The following is an 11115-nucleotide window of genomic DNA, read 5'->3' as shown; positions in this document are numbered from 1 at the left end:
TATAAAAAGGGCCAGAATCATCATAAGCAAAAAGCCTTCCCTTCTCCTGCGATCCACTTTGAGCAAAGGAGGTGGTGCCTAGCCAGAGATGAGAGTTTCCGTTTCGTCAACTACATCAATCAAACTCGAAACACGTAGAAAGCACAATCGGCATCAGGCCTATGCCGGAGCTACTCGGTCTCGACGCGCCTGTTTCTGTCGCTGTTCATGCCGGCTCCAAGGGGGAAGTCACGTGCGCTAACGCGCGGAAGCTCTGAGATCCGAACCCGAGTCTGAACATAAGGTTTACGAGCTCCCGATCTGGTAAAGATAGTTCCGGCTGGAAGTGGAAGCGATCGGAGGAGTGGGTCGCGATGGAGAGACGGAGAGGGCCTGATGGTGAGAGAGAGAGGTCTGTGTGTGTGATTGTTAGATGTGGCTAGGTTAATGTGAGAAAGAAGATGAAGGTTTTTATAAGTTTTAATTAGGTTTAGTTAATTAATTTTAAATTTTTTAAATTTTGAATTTAAAAAATTTAAAATTAATTATTAATATAAATTAATATGATTTTGTTTAATTTTTTGCAAGTAAATTCTTGATTTCATATACTTTTTTTAATAGTTAACCAGTTAAGATACCAAATCAAGTTATACAATTATTCTAATCAGCCAAAGACCAAAACTCAGGTGACCACAAATCATAATATTAAGAGACAAAAAAATTAGAATTTATTTTATTTAATATTTATTAATTATTATAATAATTAAAAAATATTAAATAAAACAAATTTTAATTATTTTTGGTTAAATTTTATTGGTTACCAAATATTTCTTGCCACCAATATTATGGTAATGAACTATGAGCTGTGGATAGAATTATTGGAACATGAACATTTTTATATTAGAGGACTAACGTGGGAAAAGTTGATGGTGAAGTGATATAACTTAATCTTTTAAAACTATTGAAATGTTAAAATAAAAATTTTTCAAATATATTAAAAGTTTGAAACAACTCCATATCTTTTTTACATCCATATATTTATATTTGATAATTAGGCAATGGGATCCAATAATCACAAGGACCGAAGGAGTCCATGAATAAAGTAAATAGTCCCAATATACCGTATGTAAATATAACTCATAAGTGAACCTACACCAAATAAAAGACACAACCATTTTTTTTACTATAAAAAATAGGAAAAAAGATAAATAGGTTCTTGACTTTTCAAACTTTTGACAAATACATCTCTGACAAAATTTAAATACAAAAAAGTCCCTGACTTTAACAAACGGAGGACAATTTAGTCCTTCCGTCTATTTGTCTCTCATACACCTAACGGAACTGGCTGACGTGGCTGAAACGGTGTCCAGGTGTCCGTTACGGTGCCACGTTGGAAGGGGAAAAAAGTTCGAAGGACAAACAAGTCCTTGACGTCATTTTACAAATAAAGTTTGAAGGACAAATAGGTCCTTGAGAATTTTTTTTTCAAAATTAATAAACTCATTTCCTAAATTCTCTCATCTACCTCTCTCCATTTTTATATTTCTCTCTACTATTTTTACTCTATATATAATTATATTTTATATTAGTAATTTGACAAATCAAAATATGTCATTCGATATTTTTTTTACAATTAAAATATTTTAAATGTAAAATTATACACATTAAATTATTTTAAATTTTTGATAACGAATGTTAAAATTAATTACTAATAAAAAATTAAACTTTTTCACATAAAAATAATAACTAAAAATCTTATTATTTAATTTTTTATCTGCAGATATCTTGGTCTTCTTAGTCAGAAACTTTTGTCAACTTACGATTTTTTTGTAAAAGTTGTTTGATTTTATAAATCTTTTGTGTCATGCATAATTTATACTGTTAGAACAAAGTGAACTATAATTTAAAAAAAAAATATTCTCGTAATGTTATTATGCATAAAAATACTAGTTCTAATATAATACACAAATGCACTAATGCTAACTTAATACATGAATGATGCACAAATGAACTAATGCTAACTTGATGCATAAATGAACTGATGCTAATTAATGCTAGTGGTATGATAAAAATTGAACTAATGCAATTTAACAAATTCTAATATAATACACAAATGCATTAAAACTAAACTAATGCAATTTAAGAAAAAGAGTAGAAACATAACAAGCCCAATTTCTACAATTTTAATACAAATAATTTAAATTGTAGAATAAAACAAGTTAACTAGATTTCAAAATACAAGCATAATTTTATCAGAAATTATTTTTAATATGGAAAGAAAATTGGTGTTTTGGTTGAATATTGACATTTGAAGTGTATTGCAGTATTGTGGAAATTATTCAACATGCCCCCACGTGTTGACTTCCCACAAAAAAAATTCACCCATCTATAATTACACCACATTCTCCCATTTTCAACAAAAATACCAATATTTTTTCCATACAAAAAAAATTAGCCTAATTTTATAAACTAAATTCTCACAATAGAAGCATAATAGAAGTATAATGAAAAAAAATTCTCAAGGACCTATTTGTCCTTCGAACTTTATTTGTAAAATGACGTCAAGGACTTATTTGTCCTTCGAACTTTTTTCCCCTTCCAACGTGGCACCGTAACGGACACCTGTACACCGTTTCAGCCACGTCAGCCAGTTCCGTTAGGTGTATAAGGGGCAAATAGACGAAAGGACTAAATTGTCCTCCGTTTGTTAAAGTCAGGGACTTTTTTGTATTTAAATTTTGTCAGGGATGTATTTGTCAAAAGTTTGAAAAGTCAGGGACCTATCTGTCTTTTTCCCTAAAAAATATATATATAGGAGCCAACTATAGCATCAGCTAACTTGAACCAGTTTTTAAAATATAGGACTTTGAGGTCGGGTTCTGCTTGGCGGAAATCTCCACTGCTGATATCATCACTGAATGCGTTCCATTGCGTCGTTGTCCTCCCTGCATCAATTTCTTATCGCCGTAGTGCGCAGCTCTTCATGCCACATATTTTTGGTGTGATTGATCCTTTTCTGTGAAACTCTTCTTACGTTGTCGTTACTATCGTGAATTTTCTTCTTCTTTTTGGTTTTGAATGTTTCTTTCTCTTAAATTTCAGATATTTTTTTTATATTTTGGATATTTCATTTCACTAATTTAGATGTTTCATTCTCCTAAATTCGAATATTTTTTCTTGTATTTTGGATATTTCTTCTCTTTGAGTTTTTGATAGTTTTTTAATAGTTTTAGATTTTTTTATTAGTTTTTAGATGTTTTTTATTAAGAATTTAAAAAAATTGAATATCTCGTTTTGTTAGATTTTTTATTTTTTTTGTTACGTTTTCAGATGTTTTTTTTAGTAGAAATTTTTAAAATAAATTTTTGAATTTTTTTTTAATTTACTGTGAATAATAGTGAAAAGTAAAAATAAAGTTAGATTTGAGTAAAATTGTGGGATGTTTCTTTGTGTTATTAAACCTTTTATTATTATTATTATCCATATTGTAGTTGATTAGAGTTGGCTAGTGCCCTAATTGGTTACTTATCAAATTCTTTTACTATATATATAGTATCCAAGAAGTTGCAAAATGCAAACAGAGGCGACTCTGTTTGTATTTTTCCCAAAAATTATTATTGTCCACAACCTCTTGCTATGAAGTACGGATACTTCCTTGATTTGCTGTGCGTGCGTGTTGGACATATATATCAGAAACGATATTTGTCGACACTTGATAGGAGAATTATCGTTGGTCCAAAATTTTTCAATAGAAAAGAATTTCGTTGTAAGCATAGTCCCAAACCAACAAATAACTCTCCATCAAAGTTTTAATTTGGTTGTCACAAATACAAACCCCAATAAAAACCGAAAGTATTTAAACTCGGGTTGTCTCACAAGGAATTACAAAAGTGCTCAATTATTGGCTATGAAGGAACAAGTGGGGTTTGATTTGGTGATTGACAAGAAAAGTAAATAACAAGAAAGTAAATGACAATTAACTAATAAAGAAAAAGAAAAGAACTCTTGGCTAAGGCATGGAAATTGAGATCACCATTCTTGTCTACAAATTATATATTGACAATTATGAGGGACCAACCCATCAAGTCTACTTCTATGCTTGAAGTAAGTCAAATAGGCTTGATCAACATCAACCCATAAGTCTCAACCTAGCTACTAATTTACTTAGTAGTAGGCTAGTGCTAATGGATATCAAATTTACCACAATGGTTCTCAAATCACCAATTCAATTAGACCCAATGATTCAAGGTCACTCAATTCCCTAGGCTTAGGCCAAGAGTATAGAAAACTACTCAATAACTAGTGAAAATATTTTATCAAATACCTAGAGTGCAAAAAAAGTAAACATCATAATTTGTAAGAATTAATGAAAACCATAACTAACACAAACAAGAAATCAACAATAGCAACTAAGATAAACATATAAAGACATGGAAACATAAAATTGCATTTAAAAGATAATAAAAATCCAACAAGAGTTAAAAAATATAAAATCAACGAAGCAAAGAAAATAAAAAGAGAAACTAGGAAAATTAAGTCAATAGAACAATAAAATATAAAGAGAGTTGAACTAAAAACAAGAATTAAAACTTAGATATAAGAAAATTTGACCTAAACTACCCTAAATTCTAGAGAGAAGGGAGAGCTTCTCTCTCTAGAATTCTAACCTAAAACATGATGAAAACTAAACTATGACTATCTCCCCCTTCCATTTCCCTTCAATTCTTGGGTTCAAAAGTATCAGAAATAAGTTGGATTTGGGCCTCCTTGAGCTCAGAAATCACTCCCAACGTATTGCCTTTAATGAGGTCACGTGCCGCTTGTCACGCGTACGCATGGGTCACGCATATGCGTCGCTGGCAAATTTTCTTATCACGCGTACGCATTGGTCACGTGTACGCGTCACCTTGACGATTTTCTTCTTCACACGTGCGCATCAGTCACTCGTACGTGTCGCTTTGAATCTTTCAAATCCTTATCTTCCATGAATTCTCCTTCTTGCATGCTTTTCTCTTCACTCCTTTGATCCATTCCTTGCCTTTTAACCCTGAAATCACTAACAAATATATCAAGGAATCAAATAAAATCAAAGTGGATTAAATTTAACCAATTAAAGGTCTAAAAATCATGTTTTTAACCATTAAGCACAATTAGGATAATTTCATGAAACCATGCTATTTTATTGAATAAATGTGAGATAAGTTGATAAAATTCAAAATTTAACACAAGATAAACCACAAAATTGGGGTTTATCAAACCTCCCCACACTTAAACCAAGCATGTCCTCATGCTAAACCAAGAAAGACAAGAAATGGGGTATGAACATTTATTCAATGCAAATAAACTATATGTACCTATCTACATGCATGTAACAAAATGCAAAATACTTCTACCTACTTGGTTAAAAGTAAATCAATCTCCAAGAACACATATGAATATGTAGGGCTAACGTAGTATGATGATTCATGAATTTCACCAATTCAAATATCAAAATGAAGTTCAAATATACTTGTAATAAGAAAGCTCATGAAAGCCGGGAACAAGGATTTGAGTATGGAACCCTCACCGGAAGTATGTCTGCTCTAGTCGCTCAAATGTATAGGATTGATTCACTCAATTCTCCTTTAATAATGCTTTCCAATATTTATTTTTCATCTAACAATCAATAATTATTCAATACATGCATATATTTATCATGAGGACTTATCTTTAGGTTGTAATGGGACTAAGGTATAGGTAAGGATGCATATATGGCCAAATGAGCTTGAAATTTGAATCCTTGATTAACTTAAGCTCTCACCTAACACAAATAACAACCTATACAATTCAAATATGAACCTAACTACCCATTTTTCACTTTTTCACACACTCATGCATTCTCTTCAATTCACACTCCATATGCATTATTATTATTACTTTACTTTGGGATATTTTGTCCCCTTTTTATTATTTTTCTTTTTCTTTATCATTTATTTTCACACAAAAGTATATACAAACGTATCAATGTATATGGTTTTAAATATTTAATGTATGAGTATATACCCAATTCCCAAGATCTTTAACAAAAATACAAAAACACACTTTTATCTCACTCTATGTTCCCAATTTTCCCAAACTTGAATGATAACACTCTCACTAGCCTAAACTAATCAAAGATCCAAATTAAGGACATTTATTCTTTTTCACTTAGGGGTAGTAATGTGCTAAAATTAAGAACAAAAGGGGTTCAGCATAGGCTCAAAGTTGGTTAACAATGGTAAGACTATTTGGGTAAGTGAGCTATTTGAAATGAGGGCCTCAATCATATAAATGCATTTATACACGAAGTAATGGACATAAAGAATCAAACAAATCAAGGAATACAATCATAGAGAGAGAATAATACACACAAGAATGGAAATAAGTGGTTATATGATGTAACCACACAATTGAGCTCAAAATTCACATGCTTATGTGTTCTTAGATCAAAAATCATGTTCCAAAATTAATTCTTTCAAGCAAGTTCACACGAAAAAATTTTTCCAAATTGGTGTGGTGCCCTAAAACAGTTTTTTTTAGAAAAGAAATCATCACTTTAACCAAGTAGTCCTAACATAAAAAATAGATAGAATATGTACAAACTCTAACTATCATGCAATCTATCATGCAATGCAACAACTAATTAATAAAGAAAATTAAGAATTGGTGTTGGAAAAGGAAGTTGTTTGATGAGCGGATAATTTATACGCTTTTTGGCATTGTTTTTAGGTAGTTTTTAGTAGGATCTAGCTACTTTTAGGGATGTTTTTATTAGTTTTTACGCAAAATTCACATTTCTAGACTTTACTATGAGTTTGTGTGTTTTTCTATGATTTCAGGTATTTTCTGGCTGAAATTGAGGGACCTGAGCAAAAATCTGATAGGAGGTTGAAAAAGGACTACAGATGCTGTTGGATTCTAACCTCCCTGCACTTGAAATGGATTTTCTGAAGCTACGGAACTCCAAATGGCGAGCTCTTAATTGCGTTGGAACGTAGACATCCAGGGCTTTTCAGCAATATATAATAGTCCATACTTTATTCGAGTTTAGACGACACAAACTGGCGTTCAACGCCAGCCCCATGCTGCATTCTGGAGTAAAACGCCAGAAACACATCACAAACCAGAGTTAAACACCAAAAACATGTTACAACTTGGCGTTTAACCCCAAGAGAAGTCTCTGCACGTGTAAAGCTAAAGCTCAGCCCAAGCACACACCAAAGTGGGCCCCGAAAGTGGATTTCTGCACTTAGACTTATTTCTGTAAACCCTAGTAACTAGTCTAGTATAAATAGGACTTTTTACTATTGTATTTGAATCTTAGAATTAGTCTTTTGATTAATCTCTTGATCACGTTTGGGGGCTGGCCATTCGGCCATGCCTGGACCTTTATCACTTATGTATTTTCAACGGTGGAGTTTCTACACACCATAGATTAAGGGTGTGGATTTCTGCTGTTCCTCGGGTATTAATGCGATTACTACTGTTTTCTATTCAATTCACGCTTATTCTTATTCTAAGATACTTATTCGCACTACAACCTGATGAATGTGATGATCCGTGACACTCATCACCATTCTCACTTATGAATGCGTGCCTGACAAACACTTCTGTTTTACCTACGAAAGCTAGAGTGCGTATCTCTTGGATTCCTGATCCACGACGCATGGTTGCCTCTCCTAACAACAGAGCCTTCCATTCCGTGAGATCAGAATCTTTGTGGTATAAGCTAGAATCCATTGGCAGCATTCTTGAGAATCCAGAAAGTCTAAACCTTGTCTGTGGTATTCCGAGTAGGATTCAGGGATTGAATGACTGTAACGAGCTTCAAACTCGCGACTGTAGGGCGTGGTGACAGACACAAAAGGATAGTAAATCCTACTCCTGCATGATCGAGAACCGACAGATGATTAGCCGTGCGGTGACAGCGCACCTGGACCATTTTCACTGAGAGAACGGACGGTAGCCATTGACAATGGTGATCCCCCAGCATACAGCTTGCCATGGAAAGGAGTAAGAATGATTGGATGAAAGCAGTAGGAAAGCAGAGATTTAGAATGATTGGATGCGCTTAACTGAAATTCCCACCAATGAATTACATAAGTATCTCTATCTTTATTTTATGCTTTATTTATCTTTATATTCGAAAACCATTATAACCATTAGAATCCGCCTGACTGAGATTTACAAGATGACCATAGCTTGCTTCATACCAACAATCTCCGTGGGATCGACCCTTACTCACGTAAGGTTTATTACTTGGACGACCCAGTGCACTTGCTGGTTAGTTGTGCGAAGTTGTGAAGAATGTGTGTGAACCATAGTAATGTGCACCAAGTTTTTGGAGCCATTGCTAGGAATTGTTCGAGTTGTGAAAAGTATGAGTCACAATTTTCCCTATCAAGTTTTTGGCGCCGTTGCCGGGGATTGTTTAAGTTTGGACAACTGACGGTTCATCTTGTTGCTCAAATTAGGTAATTTTCTTTCCCAAAAAGTTTTCAAAATTTTTTTATTTGTTTTCGTTTTTCCAAAAAGAAATTTTTGAAAATCCAAAAAAAATTAATAAAATAAAAAAATAAAAAATATTTTGTGTTTCTTATTTGAGTCTAGTGTCAATTTTTAAGTTTGGTGTCAATTGCATGCTTTTAAAACTTATGCATTTTTTCGAAAAATTCATGCATGGTGTTCTTCATGATCTTCAAGTTGTTCTTGATAAGTCTTCTTGTTTGATCTTCATATTTTCTTGTTTCATATTTTTTGTTGTTTTTCATATGCATTTTTGCATTCATAGTGTCTAAGCATTGAAAATTTCTAAGTTTGGTGTCTTGCATGTTTTTCACTCTTGAAAATTTTTCAAAAATAAGTCTTGATGTTCATTTTGATCTTCAAAGTGTTCTTGGTGTTCATCTTGACATTCATAGTGTTCTTGCATGCATTAGTTGTTTTGATTCATAATTTTTATGTCTTGAGTCATTTTGTTGTTTTTCTCTTTCCACATTAAATTCAAAAAATTCAAAAAATATCTTTTCCTCATTTCTCTCATAAATTTCGAAATCTTTAGGTTGACCTAGTCAAAATTTTTTAAAATAAGTTGTTTCTTGTTAGTCAAGTCAAGATTACAATTTTAAAAATCCTATCTTTTCAAAATCTTTTTCAAAAATCAAATCTTTTTCATTTTTCTTATTATTTTTCGAAAATTTTAAAAATTGATTTTCAAAATCTTTTTCTTAATTTTATTTCATAATTTTCAAAAACTTTACTAACAATTAATGTGATTGATTCAAAAACTTGAAGTTTGTTACTTTCTTGTTAAGAAAGGTTCAATCTTTAAATTCTAGAATCATATCTTTTAGTTTCTTGTTAGTCTAGTAATCAATTTTAATTTTAAAAATCAAATCTTTTTAATTTTCTTTTCAAATCTTTTTCAAAACAAATCTCAATCATATCTTTTCAATCATATCTTTTTTTTTTCAAAATCAATTTCAAAAATCTTTTCTAACTCCTTATCTTTTCAAAATTGATTTTCAAACCTTTTTCAACTAACTAATTGACTTTTTGTTTGTTTTACTATTTCTTATCTTTTTCAAAACCACCTAAATACTTTCCTCTCTCTAATTTTCGAAAATCACCTCTCTCTTTTCCAAAAATCTTTTTATTTAACTAATTGTTTTAAATTTTAATTTTATTCCTTTTTATAAATTCGAATTTTAACTTTAATTTAAAATAAAACAAAAATATTTTTCTTTTATTTTAGTTAATTTTTGAAAACTCCTCTCTCTCATCTTCTTCTAGTTATTTATTTATCTACTAACACTTCTCTTCTACTCAAAATTCGAACCCTCTTTTCCCCTCTACTTGTGTTCAGATTTTCTTCTTATTTTCTTCTACTCACATAAAGGAATCTCTCTACTATGGTAAAGATGATCTCTATTATTATTTTCTGTTCCCTTCTTTTTTATATGAGCAGGAGCAAGGACAAGAACATTCTTGTTGAAGCAGATCCTGAACCTGAAAGAACTCTGAAGAAGAAACTAAGAGAAGCTAAAATACAACAATCCAGAGAAAACCTTATAGAAATTTTCAAAAAAGAAGAGGAGATGGCAGCCAAAAATAATGACAACAACAATAATACAAGGAGGATGCTTGGTGATTATACTACACCTACTTCCAATTTTTATGGAAGAAGCATCTCAATCTCTGCCATTGGAGCAAACAATTTTGGGCTGAAACCTCAACTAGTTGCTCTAATGCAATAGAACTGCAAGTTTCATGGACTTCCATCAGAAGATCCCTATCAATTTTTAACTGAGTTCTTATAGATCTGTGATACTGTTAAGACTAATGGAGTAGATCCTGAAGTCTACAGGCTCATGCTTTTCCCTTTTACTGTAAGAGACAGAGCTAGAACATGGTTGGACTCACAACCTAAAGATAGCCTGGACTCTTGGGATAAGTTGGTCATGGCCTTCTTGGCCAAGTTCTTTCCTCCTCAAAAGCTGAGCAAGCTTAGAGTGGATGTTCAGACCTTTAGGCAAAAAGATGGTGAATCCCTCTATGAAGCTTGGGAAAGATACAAGCAGTTGACCAAAAAGTATCCTTCTGACATGCTTTCAGAGTGGACCATTTTGGATATATTTTATGATGGTCTATCCGAGTTTTCTAAGATGTCACTGGACCATTCTGTAGGTGGATCCATTCACCTAAAGAAAATGCCTGCAGAAGCTCAAGAACTCATTGACATAGTTGCAAATAACCAATTCATGTACACCTCTGAGAGGAATCCTGTGAGTAATGGGACGCCTCAGAAGAAGGGAGTTCTTGAAATTGATGCTCTGAATGCCATACTGGCCCAGTACAAAATATTGACCCAACAAGTCAATATGATATCTCAGAGTCTGAATGGATTGCAAAATGCATCCAACAGTACTAAAGAAGCATCTTCTGAAGAAGAAGCTTATGATCCTGAGAACCCTGCAATGGCAGAGGTGAATTACATGGGTGAAGCCTATGGAAACACCTATAATCCCTCATAGAGAAATCATCCAAATTTCTCATGGAAAGATCAACAAAAGCCTCAACAAGGCTTTAATAATGGTTGAAGAAACAGGTTTAGCAATA

At 32.4% G+C, this 11115-nt stretch overlaps 1 non-coding gene across 1 annotated transcript; it reads right to left on the bottom strand.

The window, feature by feature from the left end:
• Window positions 1-10499: 10499 nt before the first annotated feature.
• Window positions 10500-10607, bottom strand: LOC112798747 (small nucleolar RNA R71). Its single transcript, XR_003200344.1, has one exon. It is a non-coding gene; the product is annotated as a small nucleolar RNA R71 (small nucleolar RNA).
• Window positions 10608-11115: the final 508 nt, after the last annotated feature.

This window comes from Arachis hypogaea, chromosome 4, assembly GCF_003086295.3.
Source record: "Arachis hypogaea cultivar Tifrunner chromosome 4, arahy.Tifrunner.gnm2.J5K5, whole genome shotgun sequence".
Taxonomy (NCBI): Eukaryota; Viridiplantae; Streptophyta; class Magnoliopsida; order Fabales; family Fabaceae; genus Arachis; species Arachis hypogaea.
This window is presented reverse-complemented; position numbering and strand designations above follow the sequence as displayed.